The sequence below is a fragment of the Stegostoma tigrinum genome, chromosome 13, assembly GCF_030684315.1.
Source record: "Stegostoma tigrinum isolate sSteTig4 chromosome 13, sSteTig4.hap1, whole genome shotgun sequence".
In the NCBI taxonomy this organism is placed as follows: Eukaryota; Metazoa; Chordata; class Chondrichthyes; order Orectolobiformes; family Stegostomatidae; genus Stegostoma; species Stegostoma tigrinum.
Window position 1 is genome coordinate 15,840,033 of NC_081366.1, and position 17,970 is coordinate 15,858,002.

Here is a 17,970-nt window from a genome sequence, read left to right on the forward strand (position 1 = left end):
GGGGATGGGGAGAGGGAACTGGAATAAATAAGGAGAGAGGGGGAGGCGGACCGAAGATGGAGAGAAAACAAGATAGGTAGAGAGGAGAGTATAGGTGAGCAGATAGCGAGGGGATAGGTCAGTCCAGGGAAGGTGGACAGGTCAAGGAGGCGGGATGAGGTGGTAGGTAGGAAATGGAGGTGCGGCTTGAGGTGGGAGGAAGAGATGGGTGAGAGGAAGAACAGGTGAGGGGAGCAGAGACAGGCTGGACTGGTTTTGTGATGCAGTGGGGGGAGGGGACGAGCTGGGCTGGTTGTGTGGTGCAGTGGGGGAAGGGAGATTTTGAAGCTGGTGAAGTCCACATTGATACCATTGGGCTGCAGGGCTCCCAAGCGGAATATGAGTTGCTGTTCCTGCAACCTTCGGGTGGCATCATTGTGGCACTGCAGGAGGCCCATGATGGACATGTCGTCTGTGGAATGGAAGGGGGAGTTGAAATGGTTTGCGTTGGGAGGTGCAGTTGTTTGTTGCGAACCGAGCGGAGGTGTTCTGCAAAGCGGCCCCCAAGCCTCTGCTTGGTATCCCCAGTGTAGAAGAAGCCACACTGGGTGCACTTGATACAATATACCACATTGGCAGATGTGCAGGTGAACATCTGCTTAATATGGAAAGTCATCTTGGGGCCTGGGATGGGGTGAGGGAGGAGGTGTGGGGGCAAGTGTAGCATTTCCTGCGGTTGCAGGGGAGGGTGCCGGGTGTGGTGGGGTTGGAGGGGAGTGTGGAGTGGACAAGGGAGTCGGGGAGAGAGTGGTCTCTCTGGAAGGCAGACAAGGGTGGGGATGGAAAAATGTCTTGGGTGGTGGGGTCGGATTGTAGATGGCGGAAGTGTCGGAGGATGATGCGTTGTATCCGGAGGTTGGTGGGGTGGTATGTGAGAACGAGGGGGATCCTCTGGGAATGGTTGTGACGGGGGTGGGGTTTGAGGGATGTGTTGCGGGAAATGCGGGAGACGCGGTCAAGGGCATTCTCAACCACTGCTGGGGGAAAGTTGCAGTCCTTGAAGAACGTGGACATCTGGGATGTGCGGGAGTGGAATGCGTCATCCTGGGAGCAGATGCGGCAGAGGCGGAGGAATTGGGAATAGGGGTGGAATTTTTGCAGGAGGGTGGGTGGGAGGAGGTGTACTCTAGGTAGCTGTGGGCGTCAGTGGGCTTGAAATGGACATCAGTTTCTAGCTGGTTGCCTGAGATGGAGACTGAGAGGTCCTGGAAGGTGAGGGATGTGTTGGAGATGGCCCAGGTGAACTTGAGGTTGGGGTGGAAGGTGTTGGTAAAGTGGATGAACTGTTCGAGCTCCTCTGGGGAGCAAGAGGCAGTGCCGATACAGTCATCAATGTAACGGAGGAAGAGGTGGGGTTTGGGGCCTGTGTAGGTGCGGAAGAGGGACTGTTCCATGTAACCTACAAAGAGGCAGGCATAGCTTGGGCCCGTGCGGGTACCCATGGCCACCCCCTTTGTCTGTAGGAAGTGGGAGGAATCGAAAGAGATGTTGTTGAGTGTGAGGACGAGTTCGGCTAGGCAGACGGGGGTGTCGGTGGAGGGGGATTGGTCGGGCCTGCGGGACAGGAAGAAGCAGAGGGCCTTGAGGCCATCCGCATGAGGAATACTGTTGTATAGGGACTAGACGTCCACGGTGAAAATGAGGTGTTGGGGGCCAGGGAATTGGAAGTCCTGGAGGAGGTAAAGGGTGTGGGTGGTGTCACGGACGTAGGTGGGGAGTTCCTGGACCAAAGGGGAGAAAATGGAGCCCAGATAGGTGGAGATGAGTTCGGTGGGGCAGGAACAGGCTGAGACAATGGGTCGACCAGGGCAGGCAGGTTTTTGGATTTTGGAAAGGAGATGGAAACGGGCCGTGCGGGGCTGGGGAACAATGAGGTTGGAGGCTGTGGGTGGGAGGTCACCTGACGGGATGAGGTCATGGATGGTGTTGGAGATGATGGTTTGGTGCTCAGGGGTGGGGTCATGATTAAGGGGGCGGTAGGAGGAGGTGTCGGAGAGTTGGCGTTTGGCCTCGGCAATGTTGAGGTCAGTGCGCCATACTACCACTGTGCCACCCTTGTTTGCGGGTTTGATGGTGAGGTTGGGGTTGGAGCGGAGGGAGCGGAGGGCTGTCCATTCTGCAGGGGAGAGATTGGAGTGGGTGAGAGGGGTGGAGAAGTTGAGGCGGTTGATGTCTCGACGGCAGTTGGAGATGAAGAGGTCAAGGGAGGGTAGGAGGCCTGGGGGTGGCGTCCAGGAAGAGGACTTGTGTTGGAGGCGGGTGAAGGGGTCAGTGGAGGTAGGGTTAGGTTCCCGGTTAAAGAAGTAAGCATGGAGGCGAAAGTACTTCGTACACTGATACTTCGTGTGGTTCTGTGTTGGTAAGTGTTGATCACATTGAAGCTGTGGGAAACTGTGTGTATGAGTGTGGGTTTGTGTGGATTTGTGTGGATGAGTGTGGATTTGTGTGGATGAGTGTGGATTGTATGGATGAGGGTGGATGAGTGTGGATTTGTGTGGATTTGTGTGGATGCGTGTGGATTTGTGTGGCTGAGAGTGGATTTGTGTGGATGAGTGTGGATTTGTGTGGATGAGTATGGATTGTGTGGATTTGTGTGGATGAGTGTGGATTGTATGGATGAGTGTGGATTTACGTGGCTCAGAGTGGGCCAGTGTGAACCAGGTACGCCAGGGATAATTCCCTGACTCTTCTTTGAAATATTGTTCTGGGATCTGCATCCACCTCAACAGTATACAAGGCCATGGGGCTTAATGTTTTATTTTAAAGATGGCACTTTCAATAGCACAAGACTCTCCAGTCCTGTCATGGAATGTCACCCTTGATTTTGTAATGTTCAATAACATCAAGCATGATTCAAGGATGATCGAGAAAAAAAAGATTTTGCATTCACATCACACTTTTCAAGACGCCAGGCTGTCTCAAAATGCTTCACAGCCAATGAAAATCTTTTGCAGTGTGGTCAGTAAATAGTGAAGGATTGTTATTTCAACCAGGAAATAGAAAGTAGGTGATGTATACAAATAACCAATAGGCTGTTCACTGTACAAAACCTGTCTGGTATGAACCCAGATGCACTGTATTAAATGTTGTCGTTGACCCACAATATTCAGACATTTTGGCCCATTTGTGTTGCTCTAGTTCTCTAAAAGATATCCCCTTAATCCCATTCTCATGCTTTTTCCCTTTTAAATTTATTTCGGTGTAGCTGTGTCCTGTCTGAAGTAAGCCTGCTCTCCAATAAGTAGCCCCAGCTGTGAGCTGATGTGTTGCAACACGGTATGAAATTCGGAGCAGTTAGCTCAAAATAAAGGCAGCAAATATTGAGCTAAGTTGGTCAAATCATTTCAGTAGAAGATACGGTGAGTAAAGTTTCCTGATGCAGTACTGAGTCATGTAGGTCGCAGGAGCCAAAGAGTGATGGATTTGTATTGATCTCAGGTAAAATACTAGAATGGGCATGGAGAGTCATCTCGACTTGAAACATTAGCCTGCTTTCCCTCCATGAATGCTGCCTGACCCGCTGTGATCTCCGGCATTTGTTGTTTTCAGTACAGATCCCAGCATCTGCGGTAATTTGCACTAGCAATGAATCATCCCTGGCTTAGGAGGGGCATAAGCCCGTCAGAGTTTCTGTTCCAGAGGCCAATTCAACTGTTCTTATTGGAGAAGTACAGCTGCCTGATTGTGGGTTCAAAGCAAGCTTGCCCCTGTCACCCTGGATGGCATTTTTAAAGCAGAGTGGGCACTTGGATAACTCCTGGGTCCTGACTCCACACCTCCTCTATGTCACTCACTCCCTTACTATTCTGAAACAGAAAAGCACTTTACTGGGCACATGATAATCTTAGCACCAATTAGTGTCTGTGAGTGCTGTGTCTCCAGGAGACGGCAGTTGCATGTTATGCACAGATGACAAATGCAGATAGCAGCCACGATGGGGTCTGCCATGCAGAAGGCCATCAGCAGAAGTATTAATGAAATTGACCATATGGCCAAGTGAGAGATAATGCAACTGTGCAAGGCCATCCACGAGCTTGAGATTTTATAAGATATTTAAAATTATTTACACTTCTACCTGCTTCAAATCTGGAGTACGCTAATGCACACCACATTGTTTGGGTTCACTGAGTTAGCATTTGAAAAACCGCATTTTCACCTCTGGTGGCCCATTGACAAGGTCCTCCAGGAAATTATTGGACTCTTAACTGAAGGTGAACTCATTTTCCTTACCCATTATCGTTTGAAAACTGGGACATGTTTGAGAGGTGATGAAAACCAAAAATGCTGCCTGAAAATGTGATTTTAACTTTTGCCTGCTTCTATCCTCTCTGATAATTGAAAATCCAACACCCTTAATAGACACATTTACTCTGATTAGTGGACATCTCTCAAGTCCCCTCTAGTGGTCACTTTGCAAAACAACATTCATTATTCTGGGCCATGTGGGTCCAAACATGTAATTAACTGAAGTGGTATCGTACACAACAAAGAATAAATAATCAATCCTATCCAGCAGATTCAGACTGTTCGCATTGCTTCAAGACATATCTGTGCTTCTAGTTAATATTTATATTACTTATTACATTCTAATCAAAGCTGTTCCCTTGTAAACATGCAAGTTTATGAGAACTCCCGAGCAGCCCCCCTCTACCGACACCCTCATCCGCTTAGCCGAACTCATTCTCACCCTCAACAACTACTCTTTCGATTCCTCCTACTTCCTACAGACAAAGGGGGTGGCCATGGGTACCTGCATGGGCCCAAGCTATGCCTGCCTCTTTGTACGTTGCGTGGAACAATCCCTCTTCCATACCTACACCGGCCCTAAACCCCATCTCTTCCTCCCTTACAATGACGACTGTATCGACGCCGCCTCGTGCTCCCAAGGGGGAGTTCGAACAGTTCATCCACTTCGCCAACACCTTCCACCCCAACCTCAAGTTAAATAGGATATTCTGATGAAGGGTCTAGGCCTGAACTGTCAGCTTTTGTGCTCCTAAGATGCTGTTTGGCCTACTGTGTTCATCCAGCTCCACACTTTGTTAACTGCAGATTTTATGCAAGTTACAGGAGGTATGATTGAGCAATATTGTTAAACTACAGACACAGTTTTGATGAAGAGTCACTGGACTTGAAATATTAACTCGCTTCAGCTCACAGATGCTGCCAGACTGAGTTGAGTTCAGCCAGGTTTGTAGAGCCATTGAATTTAACAATGATGATTTTAACCCTTACCGATTATATATATCTGGTAATATTGAATAGAGTGCACCATATAAATCTTGCTCACATTTTATTTCCAGTGAAATCAACATAGAGGAAATTCAAAAATGATTGACAACTTGTGTCTGATCTATTTATACCTGTTTACCACAATCAGCCAAAGTCAAAGTTACCCTAAATTTAATGGAACATGATGAAAGAACAGCTCAGTAACATCAGGCAATGCAACATTACAAAGGGTGAATATTGAACATTACACAGGATGAACAAATCTGCTGTCAGTTGGGAGTTTAGTCTAGTTGTGGAAATTTTTGCCCTTAAGTTCTAGAGATCAGGGAATTCTGTTGAAGTTACATCACTGAGTGAGCAAATGTTAACAACATGTATTTTTTGATTAGCAATGTCAATGAGAAAATTATCCCCATATGGAAAGTGAGTCACTTTGGGACCTAGCCCAAAACTTTTACTGATCCAAAGCAAATTTCTTCATTACCCACTGTATTCATTCCGATAACCTCTCAGTGTGAAAAAGACCTTGGCTTTTATGCTTCTCTGACACTTGTCCATTGGCCCACTTGCTCACTGAGCCAGAAGGAGACTCATAATGACACATTTCCAATGTTTTTTTTATTCCCGGAAGCAAGCCAGACTCATCAAGCCTTAAGACAGAGGCCCACAGCTTATAGATTAGTATTACATTAGGTGACATCTAAATGACAGTAGTTGAAAGAAGCGGAAGACCAGAATTTCCAAATTGTAATGTATAGACCTTGACCAGACGTGTAAATATATGATTGTCAATGTATGGGCAGCTCACTGAAACCACAGAGGCTTCTTTGCTGTCAGTGCTGACACATGCTTGCCAAATTACTTTACTGTGGTAGTGACAGGGCTCAAATTCCTGTCCTCCTTAAACAGTAATCCAGAAGGAAGTAATACCATGTCAGTTTACAGCTAATGACTCCCTTCCTGCTCTCACTGTACCCTGGGGCCTTCAGGCTTCCTGAAGCACTTTGCAACAGCTTAACCCTTTCATTAACCTGTAGGTGGGTATGAACAAAGGGGCCTCCAGAACAGCAGGAACATTACTTTACTCCCTGGACAACACTTTGAGAATAAAAGCATAAAATGGATGAGCTAAAAAAGCTTGAATTTTGCTGAGATTCCAAGTGTTCATTTTAGAACGATTTTTCTCTTCTGGTAATATTAGAAATCTGTTTCAGAGAAAATCTATAGTCTTTTTCAGACAGCAATCTTTCATGATATGGAAGGTACAACTCCATGGATGTGAGTACTCCAATTGTAGAATATTGCATAATAGTCCATTCTCTTTAAGCGAACCTAGACTACCGGGTTTGGCACAATGGGTGTACAACATTCAAGTACATGATGTCCTATCCTCAAGGAATGCTACATCCATATTCTTTCCAACAGAGACTAGTGGATAGCAATCAGAAACAGTTATATTGTTTTTAGTCTTTACACAGTGGGGAGCTAGAGCAGGGCTGAATACACGCCTGCTAGCCTCACCTCTTCAACCCAGTATCTTACCTATGGTGCCAATTGTCACTCAGTGGATAGCAGTCTTGCTTCCAAGTTGTGAGATTGTGGGCTCAAGTTTTGGTCTAGGAATGGAGCACAAAACCTGGCCTGTTATTCCAGAGTGTTGCATTGTTGATGGTTTATTAAAATAATCCCAAGACACTATTTTCAATAAAGGTTTTGTAAGATTTCCAGACAATATTCATCCCTCAAAAGAAACCTTTAATGCTTAAACTCTTTCAGTGCCAAGATTACTCTGCAACTTCTCTTCATACTTTTTGTCCATCCCCCTTCTCCAAAGATATAAAATCCATCACATTTATACCTTCCTTCAGTCTGAAGAAGAGTCATATTCAACTCAAAAAGTTAACTGTTTTTCTCTCCACTGATATTGAATATTCACAGTTTTTATGTGTTTATTGCAGGTTTGCAGAATTTCCACTATTTTGGCCTTGCCTGAAACAGGTCATAATCTAGTTCCTGGCTGAGGGAGCTTGTTGTGTGGAAATTAATTGCTGTGTATCTGACGACAGTGACAGCGCTTCAAAAGTGTTTATTTGACTGTAAAGTGATTTTGGAAATAGTGTACAATGGGGAGAACAGATAAATGAAGCTTACAAAAACACAGTTCGATGAACATCTGGGCCACCTGAGCCTGGGTGTTTCCAGGCCTCTCTGTATTTTATTTCAGTTTTCTACCATGAATCTTGAAATTGCTATTAGCAGTTGTGCAAAATCTGTCTGCTCACGTAGGGGAAGTGAATACGTTAGCACATTTTTAAAAGCAGATTTAGGTAGAGGACCATCTCCCAGAGTTCAACAATATCAACTTCGACTCAGTTTTAACATAGGAAACCATCCTGAGATATTTCAGGAAGAGCAATCACCTCTATAGGGAGGGGTGGCTAATATCATGGCCAAAATGTTAGTTTTATGGAAGGTCTTAAAAGCAGGACAGGAAAGTGGTGAGACAATGAGATTTAGGAAGGGAATTCTAGAGCTTAGGGCCTGTATGGCTGAAAGAATGTTGAAGAGAATAAAGATTTGACAATAGGCCAGAATTTCAGGAATGTAGAGTTGTCAGACAGCTGTAGGATTGGGGAAGATTACAGAGAGATGGTGGGATGAGGCTACGGACAAATTTAAACACAAGAGGTTTGACTTTAATTGGGCACAGGTATTCAACTGAGTGGCTGAGGTGAGTCAAGAGACAAACTGTGACCCTCCAACTCAACCCCTACCTGGTCTTTGCAGGATGAGGTCCATGTAATTTTTACCTCCTGGGTTTCACCTCCCTTGTCAGTCATGGGTTGCCTCATCCTCCCCTTCATATGTTTCTTCTAATGTGGGATGAATTTCTGCTGTCCTTCCTGAATTGACCCCAGAAACTTCTGCCATTGCTGTTCTATTGTCTTTGGAGCAGGGAAGCCAAGGACAGGGAAGTCTATCTTGCTTGTGAGGTCCCAGAGAATATTGCTTCTTATCCTGACCTCAGAACCTGTGAATAAACCACAACAAATCGAGCCACTTCTGTCCTCGAATCTGCTTCCCACTTGCTTCCCAATGGAGCAAAAGCACAAGAACTCAGGTTAGAGTAAAAATTATAGATACGGTATGATCAATGGGTAAGTGATCTGGCCAATTTTAATTCTTCAGGCTCTGCAGTAGAGGTTAGATTTAAAATTGAACCTGTTGGAAGAGTGCAAAAGTAAGTGGCTTGAAAGTTTTATTAAAACACTTCTACATACAGCACTTCCTTATTCAAAGAATTGTGAGTGTAATTTAGGTAGGAGTTTGTGGTTATTAATCCATTTGAAATTGGGTCCTTCAATTGTTGTGAATGATTGCACTGACAACATGTTAAGTGATTCCTAGGTTTTAAGCAGTTATAGTTTCATCAAAAATTGGGGCCTTTAACTGAAGATGTAGCCACGAGTCATTTAGCAGCCTGGGTGAAATAATTAGAAGGGTTCCGTGTGTGGTTGGAAAACCTTTTGCAGTGGATGTGATCAATACTGTGATGTGCCATTGTGCCATTAAACACTCGAAAGTTGCCTGTGTTTGAGACTACTTGTTGCAACGTAAATGCCATGTTAGTTTTCACCTTTTCTATTACCCCAAGCCTAGAGAGAATGTCTCCTTTCACAGTAGTGACAGTGCATAGGAGTAGGAGGCCAGGCTGCGCACAGGGCCTATGAAAGCATGGAGTTTAGTCTGTGTACAGCCATTTCCACAGAACATCATGTAGCCTGAAACTACTTACAGCATTATCAGGTCAAACAAATATTGTCTCCCGCCATTCGGTGGAGTAGATTTGACCCGTTGTTTGTCTAGCCACAGCTTGGAGTTTAGAGCCCGGCCTGAGTCAAAGGGGCCAATGGAAAAAAAATTGTACTTTTGAAAATATGCCATTGTTTTCACAAAAACTACAGGCATGAGTGAGCTTGAAGGCCTTTCTTACACTATTTATTTTGCTGGGACACTGTCTCCTGCTACTATTTGGCTCTTCTGTCATTAAAGCCATTCTTCAATCTCTGTATCATCGGGAAAATGCAGGGAAGATTGCTTGTTTTTGCTTGTTTATGTGGTGTGGGCATCAGTGGCTAGGCCAATATTTATTGTCCACCCTTAAATGCCTTTAAGAAAGTGATAGCCGAATGCTTCCTTGATTCATTACAGTCTGCATGGTGATGCTACATCCACTGGAATTTCACAGTGAATTAATTACATTGAATTGACACCCGGAATCAGACTGGTCTGCCCAAAGAGTCTGTGCTGGCGTTTGTCACCTATATAAGTATGTATCACACTGTACTTCATCCAATCCCCTCAATAATCTTTACTTTCCTTGTCACAAAGATATTAATACATATGGTGGCAAGTTCTTCATTCTAATCATTTTCTGGGTGAAGAAGTTTCCCCTGAACTCCCAATTAGATTTATTGCTGGTTATCTTGTATGTATGGCTACAACTCCTGTGAACTGATTGTGTGGTTGAATGGTTGCTCTAATAATCAAGCACTGTGGGTGGATCTGCTGATGTGTGATGTAAAATAGTGCAATGGGTCAAAACTAATAGTCCCCATGGTGAGCTCAAAACTAATTCCTGAACCAGCTGTAGCTACCCTTGATGGACAGGAACCACATAAATTGCATAAATTTAAGGAATAATCTTTTTTGTAGTTATTATGTGTGGAGGAGGTTGTGCTGGGCCTGACGCCCAATCCTGTATTTCAGAGGATAATGGATGCCAGATCCTGTATTCCATGTGTCGTTTCTCTGTGAGGTCGTCCCTGTTGTTGTCAATGAGTTCTGTTATCTGAGCCTTCACCAGCAGGTAGCGATGGAGAAGAACAGTGGCATCCAGGACTGGGGAGGGATGGATGGATGATTGGTGAAGTAGCAAGCTCTCTAATCAAGCTGTAGAAGACTCTCAAGCCAGAAAGCCCAAGCAGTCGCAAGAAGGAGAAGGAATAGTGAGATGTGGGGACAGGGAGTGAGAAACAATAGCTGCCCTGTGGATGGGTACAGAATTTTGGCTGACAGAAGAGCCCCTCTATTAGCAAAAGAGAAGGAATGGTTACCAAAAACAAGGTAAGCTGCAGGCTTGAAATCTCATGAGAGAAGCCTAGGATAGGGAAGTCTAACCTTCCTTGTGAGGAGCCCAGGAAGTATTTCTGCTTATCCTGATTCCAGAACGAAAGTGAAGAAACTGTAACATGTTAGGCCGTTTCTGCTCTTGAATCTGCTCCCATACTTCCAATTCAGGAAAGGTGTAAGATCTCAGGCTACAGTTAAAATTACAGATAGGGGCTGTTTCAAAGTGAGCTGCCAGAGGTAATAAGTTCCTGTGGTACCTTGAGGAGAACACTTTTGAAGTATCAGGTATTTGGAGGCATTTTGGAAGTGCCGATCCCAAGGCTAGATGTCCAAATCCCTTTAAATAATACACATCTGTCTCACTGCCACCATACTTGCAATAAAGAGGCAAACATGTGCTCCTTCAGTGATTCACTAGATACACAAATTGGTGTGCTAATCAGATATTTAAAGTTTTAGCAAAGATTTGTAACTTGGGTTGTGGGTGAGGTCGTTGACTTGCTCGTCGAGCTGGCTTGTTTTTGTAGTTTTGTCGTTTCAGACGTTTCGTCACCATACTAGGTGACATCGTCAGTGAAGCCTCTGATGAAGCGATGTTATTCCACTCTGCTTGGAAATTATACTGTCCGGTCTGTTGCGGTGAATAGTGTCATTTCCAGTTTTGATCTGTATGGGTTTGTTAATGGACCCATACAGATATATACAAATAGATACGTATACAAGCCCATACAGAGCAAAACTGGAAATGACACTACTCACCACAACAGACCAGACAGTATAAATTCGAAGTGGAGTAGAACAACATTGCTTCAGCGGAGGCCTCACTGAAGACGTCACCTAGCATGGTGATGAAACATCTAAACGAAAACACGCCAGCTTGGCGAGCGAGTCAACAACCTCACCAGTGAGATACGTCAACAGTTAACATGGCACAGTCAGTTCTTGGTCTGTGTGTCAGTCTCAGCTGAAGTGGCACATGGGTACCACCTCACCTTTTGATTGTTGTTCACTCCACATCAACTTTCCAATTGCTATCTCAAAAACGTTGATGTGGAATGTGGGCGAAATCAAGCTCACTGGTGATGTACTTTGCCATACTTGCTGGTATTCTGTACAGTGGCTCAGTTGCTGCTGAGTCAGAATGTTGTGGGTTCAAGTCCTGTTCAAAACCTAAACACAAACATTCAAGGTGACAGTCTGTTGCAGAACTGAGAAAGCGCTGCAACATTGGAGGTACAGCTTCTCAGATGAAAGTTTAAATTGAGGTCCTAATTGCCCTGTCACATAGAAGTAAAAGCTGTCATGACCCTATTTCAAGGGTGAGGAGGAGCATTATTGCTGGTATTGTTGTCGGCATTTATTCCTTAACTATGATCACTAGAACAAAATCTGGTCATTGATTACATTTCACTTTGGGAGATTGCCACACCTATAGAGGTGGTATCTTTTGAATGAGACATCAATGGAAATCCTACCTCCTTTCTAGGTGAATGTAGAAGTCCTAAATCTTTCAATTGATTTAGACCCATACAATCATAAATATGTACAGCTCGGAAACAGATCTTTTGGTCCAACACGTCCATGCCGACCTAATAACCTAAATAAATCTAGTTCCCTTCGCTAGCATGTGGCCCATATCCCTCTAAACCCTTCCTATTTATACGCCCATCCAAATGCCTTTTAAATGTTGCAATTGTTCCGGCCTCCACCACTTCCTCTGGCAGTTGATTCCACGCCCACACCATCCCCTGCGTGAAAAAGTTGCCCCTTTGTTTCTTTATAAATCTTTCTATATCTCACCTTAAACCTATGCCTTCTAGCTTTGGACTTCCACACCTTGGGGAAAAGACCTTGGCTATTTACCTTATCCAGGCCCCTAATGATTTTATAAACCTGTATAAAGTTACCCCTTAGCCTCTGACACTCCAGGGAAAATAGCCCCAGCCTATACAGCCTCTCCCCTTAGCTCAAACCCTCCAGCCCAGCGACATCCTTGTAAATCTTTCTGGAGCCCTTTCGAGTTTAACAACATGCTTTCGATAGCAGGGAGACCAGAATTGCGTGCAGTATTCCAATAGTGGCCTAATCAATGTTCTATACAGCCACAATGATCTCCCAATTTCTGTACTCAATGCATTGACTAATAAAGGCAAACATACCAAATGTCTTCCTCACTGTCCTACCTACCTGCAACTCCATTTTTAAGGAACTATGAACCTGCACTCCAAGGCCTCGTTGTTCAGCAACGCTCTAGATTTGATTTGATTTATAATTGTCACATGCACCGAAGTACAGTGAAAAGTTTTGATTTGCATGCAGTGCAGACAGATCATAACATACAAAGGCATAAAGATCATTGGGTGATTGAACACAGTGAGGCTATGGCTGCAAAGAAGGCATACAAAAAGCAAGATCATCATTAAGTTTGAAATTTGAGAGGGCCATTGAGAACTCAAATAAATGCAGGGAAGAAGCTTTTCTTAAACCTGTTGATAGTACGTGTGTTTGGGCTTTTGTATCTTCTGCCTGACGGAAGAGATTGGAAGTGTTTATAACTGGGATTGGATGGACCTTTGGTGATGTTGGCTGTCTTTCCACGGCAACGAGAAGCGTAGATGGAATCAATAGGTGGAAGGTTGGCTTCTGTATCAGTTTGGGCTGTGTTCACAACTTTCAATAGTTTCTTATGGTCAACATCTTTAAAATAACTAATCTGATCATTATCACATTGTTATTTACAAGAACTTGCAATGTCAAAACTGGCTTGCAAATTTCTTACATTGTCGTAGCAACTGTACTTTAAAAGTACTTTATTGGCTCTAAAGTGCTTTAGGACATCCTGAGATCATGCAAGGGGCTATAAAAATTCAAGGTATTTCTTTTATTATTACTGATACAGTAATATCGGTGTATGTTGATATAATTAATTTAAATAGTGCCTTTAACATAGTAAAATGCCACAACACAATTCTCAGCTGCATTGCCAAGCAATCCATTTTAGCTATTTTTAATTCGTGGAAAAATGATCAGTTGTAGATGAAGGGCTTCTGTGAAATTGTGAAGTGGTGTTGGAATTAAGACTTTCTTAGTGGTCTGGTGTGTGTACTTGTTCTATTGACCCATGTGTGACTGACAGAGCTCAGCAACACAAGAACACCTGCAGTTATAATGATCTCAAACTGCCTTGTAGGTAGCAAGAGAGAAAGACAAAATGACTGGCAATTTCCAGTGATTACCAGCTGCAGCTGGATGGTCTCATTTTCAACAGAAGTATTTTAAAAAGTTTTAAGGCTGAGTTTCACAATCACCTAATTAACCAGTGATCCCTCAGAATAGGGTTTGAACTTTTTATTTGTTAATGCTTCATCAGAAAATGATGACTTTATGATTAATTTTAAAGGCCTTAAGCAAGAACAGAGGGGGGCACAGGGCTGCATGGTGAATTATAAAAATAAACCATCAAATGCCACGGGACACATAACTCAAGTGCGTTGAAGTCATGAATACTTTATTTTACATAAATCACTGGGTCCCAAAGCCATTTCTCCCTACAACAACAGCCTTGGTAAAAAAAAATACTTTCAAGATAATTTCTGTTTCTGGTCAAAAGAAAATGAAATTACTTGGTTGGTTTCTCTTCTAACATGGACAGAGGATGTCAAGGTAATATGCTGATGCAGACTCAGGAAGGTCTGAGGTTCGTGTTGCACTGAGTTAACTAATGTCAGACAAAAGCTATTTGGGATTCTATGATTGTCCCTAGCACCTAGGCTCAGGATAGTCACCATACCTGTTTCACCATTCTGTACTGCTGTTTAGTCATCCCAGCTCATTGGCAAGGCCACTGAGTGACTAAATTGGCACATGTTTTTTGGACTTTGAGGGCCCCTTCCATGCTGTACCTTTCCATTGAGCTCGCTTGCTTGTGATAGACTCCCATTATTCAATAGCCTGCTGACCCTGAAATGGCTGCAGCACTAAACAGGAATTCAGCTCTTGTTGAATCATATCCCAAAAATGTGCTCATGGAAGATCATCTACAATAGATGAATTTCCTAATGGATGCTTAACTTGCTTGGGCAAGTGGGTCTTTGGTTGTTTTTAAACTCTGGTCCCATTAGTGGAGATCTGTAGAAAGGAAACGTGTTGTGATAGAGAATGTACGTTGGGTAGTTAAAAGAGATGGAAGAAAAATTTACAGATGACACAAAGATAGGTGGGTGGACAGGAAGCAATAAGGAAGCTTTGAAAATCTGAAGAACAAAGTTACCTAGGAGTCCCACATCAGGATTCTCTCAAGGTTAATATGCAAGTTCATAGAATCATAACGGTGTGGAAGCAGGCATCCACACCTGACCCTCTGAAGAGCATTCCCCCAAAACCCAGTCTCCTACCTTATCCCTGTAACCCTGCATTTCCCATGACTGATACACCCAATCTACACATCTTTGGTCTGAGGTAGGAAACTAGGGCGCCTGGAGGATATCCAGCAGACACAAGGAGAGTGTGCAAAGTCCACACAGTTGCCCAAGGCTGAAATCGAACCCAAGTTCCTGATACTGTGAGGTGGCAGTGCTAACCACTGAGCCACCATGATGTCCTATTGGCAGTTAAAAAGGCAAATTCAATTGTAGTAGCCATTTCAAGAGGGCTGGAACATTAGAGCAGGAATATACTGCTGATGCTGTATAAGGATGTGGCCAGATGGGATTTGGAACATTGTGAGCAGTTAGCGAGTTTTAAGAAGATTTGTAGCTCAGGTTGAGGTTCTGGATGTGAGTTTGCTCGCTGAGCTGGAAGGTTAGTTTTCAGATGTTTCGTCACCATTCTAGGTAACATCAACAGTGAGCCTCCAATGAAGCGCTGGTGTTGTGTCCCGCTTTCTATTTATCTGTTTAGGTTTCCTTGGGTTGGTGATGTCATTTCCTGTTTTGGTGATGTCATTTCCTGTTCTTTTTCTCAGAGAGCCTTCCAGCTCAGTGAGCAAACTCACATCCATTGTGAGCAGTTTTGGGCCCCGTTTCTGAGGAAGGATATGCTAGCTTTGGAGGGTTCCATGGGAGATTTACAAGGATGATCCCGAGGATGAAGTGCTTGTCATATGAGGAGCAGTTGAGGGCTCTGGGTCTATACTTGATGGAGTTTAGAAGGATGAGGAAAGATCTAACTGAAACTTATAGATTGCTGAGAGCTCTGGATAGAGTGGACACTAGTAGGACTGACAAGGATCTCAGAGTGAAGGGATGACATTTTAGAACTGAGATCAGGAGGGATTTCTTCAGCCAGAAGACAGTGAATCTATGGAATTCATTGCCTCAGAAGGCTGTGGAGGTCAAGTCACTGAGTGTATTTCAACACAGGTTAGATTCTTGATGAGTTAAGGGGATTGAAGGTTATGGGTAGAAGGCAGGAGAATGGGGTTGAGAAACATATGAGCCATAATTGAATGATGGAGCATACTCGATGGGGTGAATAGCTCAATTCTTCTCCGTTATCTTACTGGACAAGGAAGAACTTGCATTTTAGAAAAGTACCTTTCATGGTCTCAGGGTAGTCCAAATCACTTTATAGTTAAAAGGCGTTTTTGTGGACTGATAAATGTTTGAGTGACAATGGGAACTGCAGATGCTGGGGAATCCAAGATAACAAAGTGTGGAGCTGGATGAACACAGCAGGCCAAGCAGCACCTCAAGAGCACAAAAGCTGACGTTTCGGGCCCAGACCCTTCATCAGAGAGGGGGATGGGGAGAGGGAACTGGAATAAATAGGGAGAGAGGGAGAGGCGGACCGAAGATGGAGAGAAAACAAGATAGGTAGAGCAGAGAGTATAGGTGAGGAGGTAGGGAGGGGATAGGTCAGTCCAGGGAAGATGGACAGGTCAAGGAGGTGGGATGAGGTGGTAGGGAGGAAATCGAGGTGCGGCTTGAGGTGGGAGGAAGGGTTGGGTGAGAGGAGGAACAGGTTAGGGAAGCAGAGGCAGGCTGGGCTGATTTTGGGATGCAGTGGGTGGAGGGGATGAGCTGGGCTGGTTTTGTGATGCAGTGGGGGGAGGGGAAGAACTGGGCTGGTTTTAGGATGTGGTGGGAGAAGGGGAGATTTTGAAGCTTGTGAAGTCCACATTGATACCATTGGGCTGCAAGGTTCCCAAACGGAATACGAGTTGCCGTTCCTGCAACCTTCGGGTGGCATCATTGTGGCACTGCAGGAGGCTCATGACGGACATGCCGTCTGAGGAATGGGAGGGGGAGTTGAAATGGCTTGCGACTGGGAGGTGCAGTTGTTTGTTGCAAACCGAGCAGAGACGTTCTGCAAAGCGGCCCCCAAGCCTCCGCTTGGTTTCCCCAATGTAGAGGTAGCCACACCGGGTGCAATGGATACAATATACCACATTGGCAGATGTGCAGGTGAACATCTGCTTGATATGGAAGGTCATCTTGGGGCCTGGGAGAGGGGTGAGGGAGGAGGTGTGGGGGCAAGTGTAGCACTTCCTGCGGTTGCAGGGGAAGGTGCCGGGTGTGGTGAGGTTGGAGGGGAGTGTGGAGCGGACAAGGGAGTCGTGGAGAGAGTGGTCTCTCCGGAAGGCAGACAAGGGTGGGGATGGAAAAATGTCTTGGGTGGTGGGGTCGGATTGTAGATGGCAGAAGTGTCGGAGGATGATGCGTTGTATCCGGAGGTTGGTGGGGTGGTACGTGAGAACGAGGGGGATCCTCTGGGGGCGGTTGTGGCGGGGGCGGGGTGTGAGGGATGTGTCTCCCGCATTTCCCGCAACACATCCCTCACACCCCTATCCCAGGCTCCAAGATGACCTTCCATATCAAGCAGATGTTCACGTGCACATCTGCCAATGTGGCATATTGTATCCATTGCACCCGGTGTGGCTTGCTCTACATTGGGGAAACCAAGCGGAGGCTTGGGGACCGCTTTGCAGAACACCTCCGCTCGGTTCGCAACAAACAACTGCACCTCCCAGTCGCGAACCATTTCCTCCCCCTCCCATTCCTCAGAAGACATGTCCATCATGGGCCTCCTGCAGTGCCACAATGATGCCACCCGAAGGTTGCAGGAACAACACTCATATTCCGCTCGGGAACCCTGCAGCCCAATGGTATCAATGTGGACTTCACAAGCTTCAAAATCTCCCCTTCCCCCACTGCATCCCAAAACCAACCCAGCTCGTCCCCTCCCCCCGCTACATCCAAAAACCAGCCCCGCTCGTCCCCGCCTCCCTAACCTGTTCTTCCTCTCACCTATCCCCTCCTCCCACCTCAAGCCGCACCTCCATTTCCCACCTACTAACCTCACCCCGCCTCCTTGACCTGTCCATCCTCCCTGGACTGACCGATCATCTCCCCACCTCCCCACCTATACTCTCCTCTCCACCTATCTTCTTTTCTCTCCATCTTCGGTCCGCCTCCCCCTCTCTCCCTATTTATTTCAGTTCCCTCTCCCCATCCCCCTCTCTGATGAAGGGTCTAGGCCCGAAACATCAGCTTTTGTGCTCCTGAGATGCTGCTTGGCCTGCTGTGTTCATCCAGCTCCACACTTTGTTCTGATAAATGTTTGGCT

General features: G+C 45.3%; 1 protein-coding gene across 1 annotated transcript in view; it reads left to right on the plus strand.

Moving 5' to 3' along the window:
• The window catches only part of LOC125458427 (cationic amino acid transporter 2-like), a 147,076-nt gene that overhangs the window by 19,889 nt on the left and 109,217 nt on the right, over nucleotides 1–17,970 (plus strand). The gene's annotated exons all lie outside the window — the stretch shown is intronic.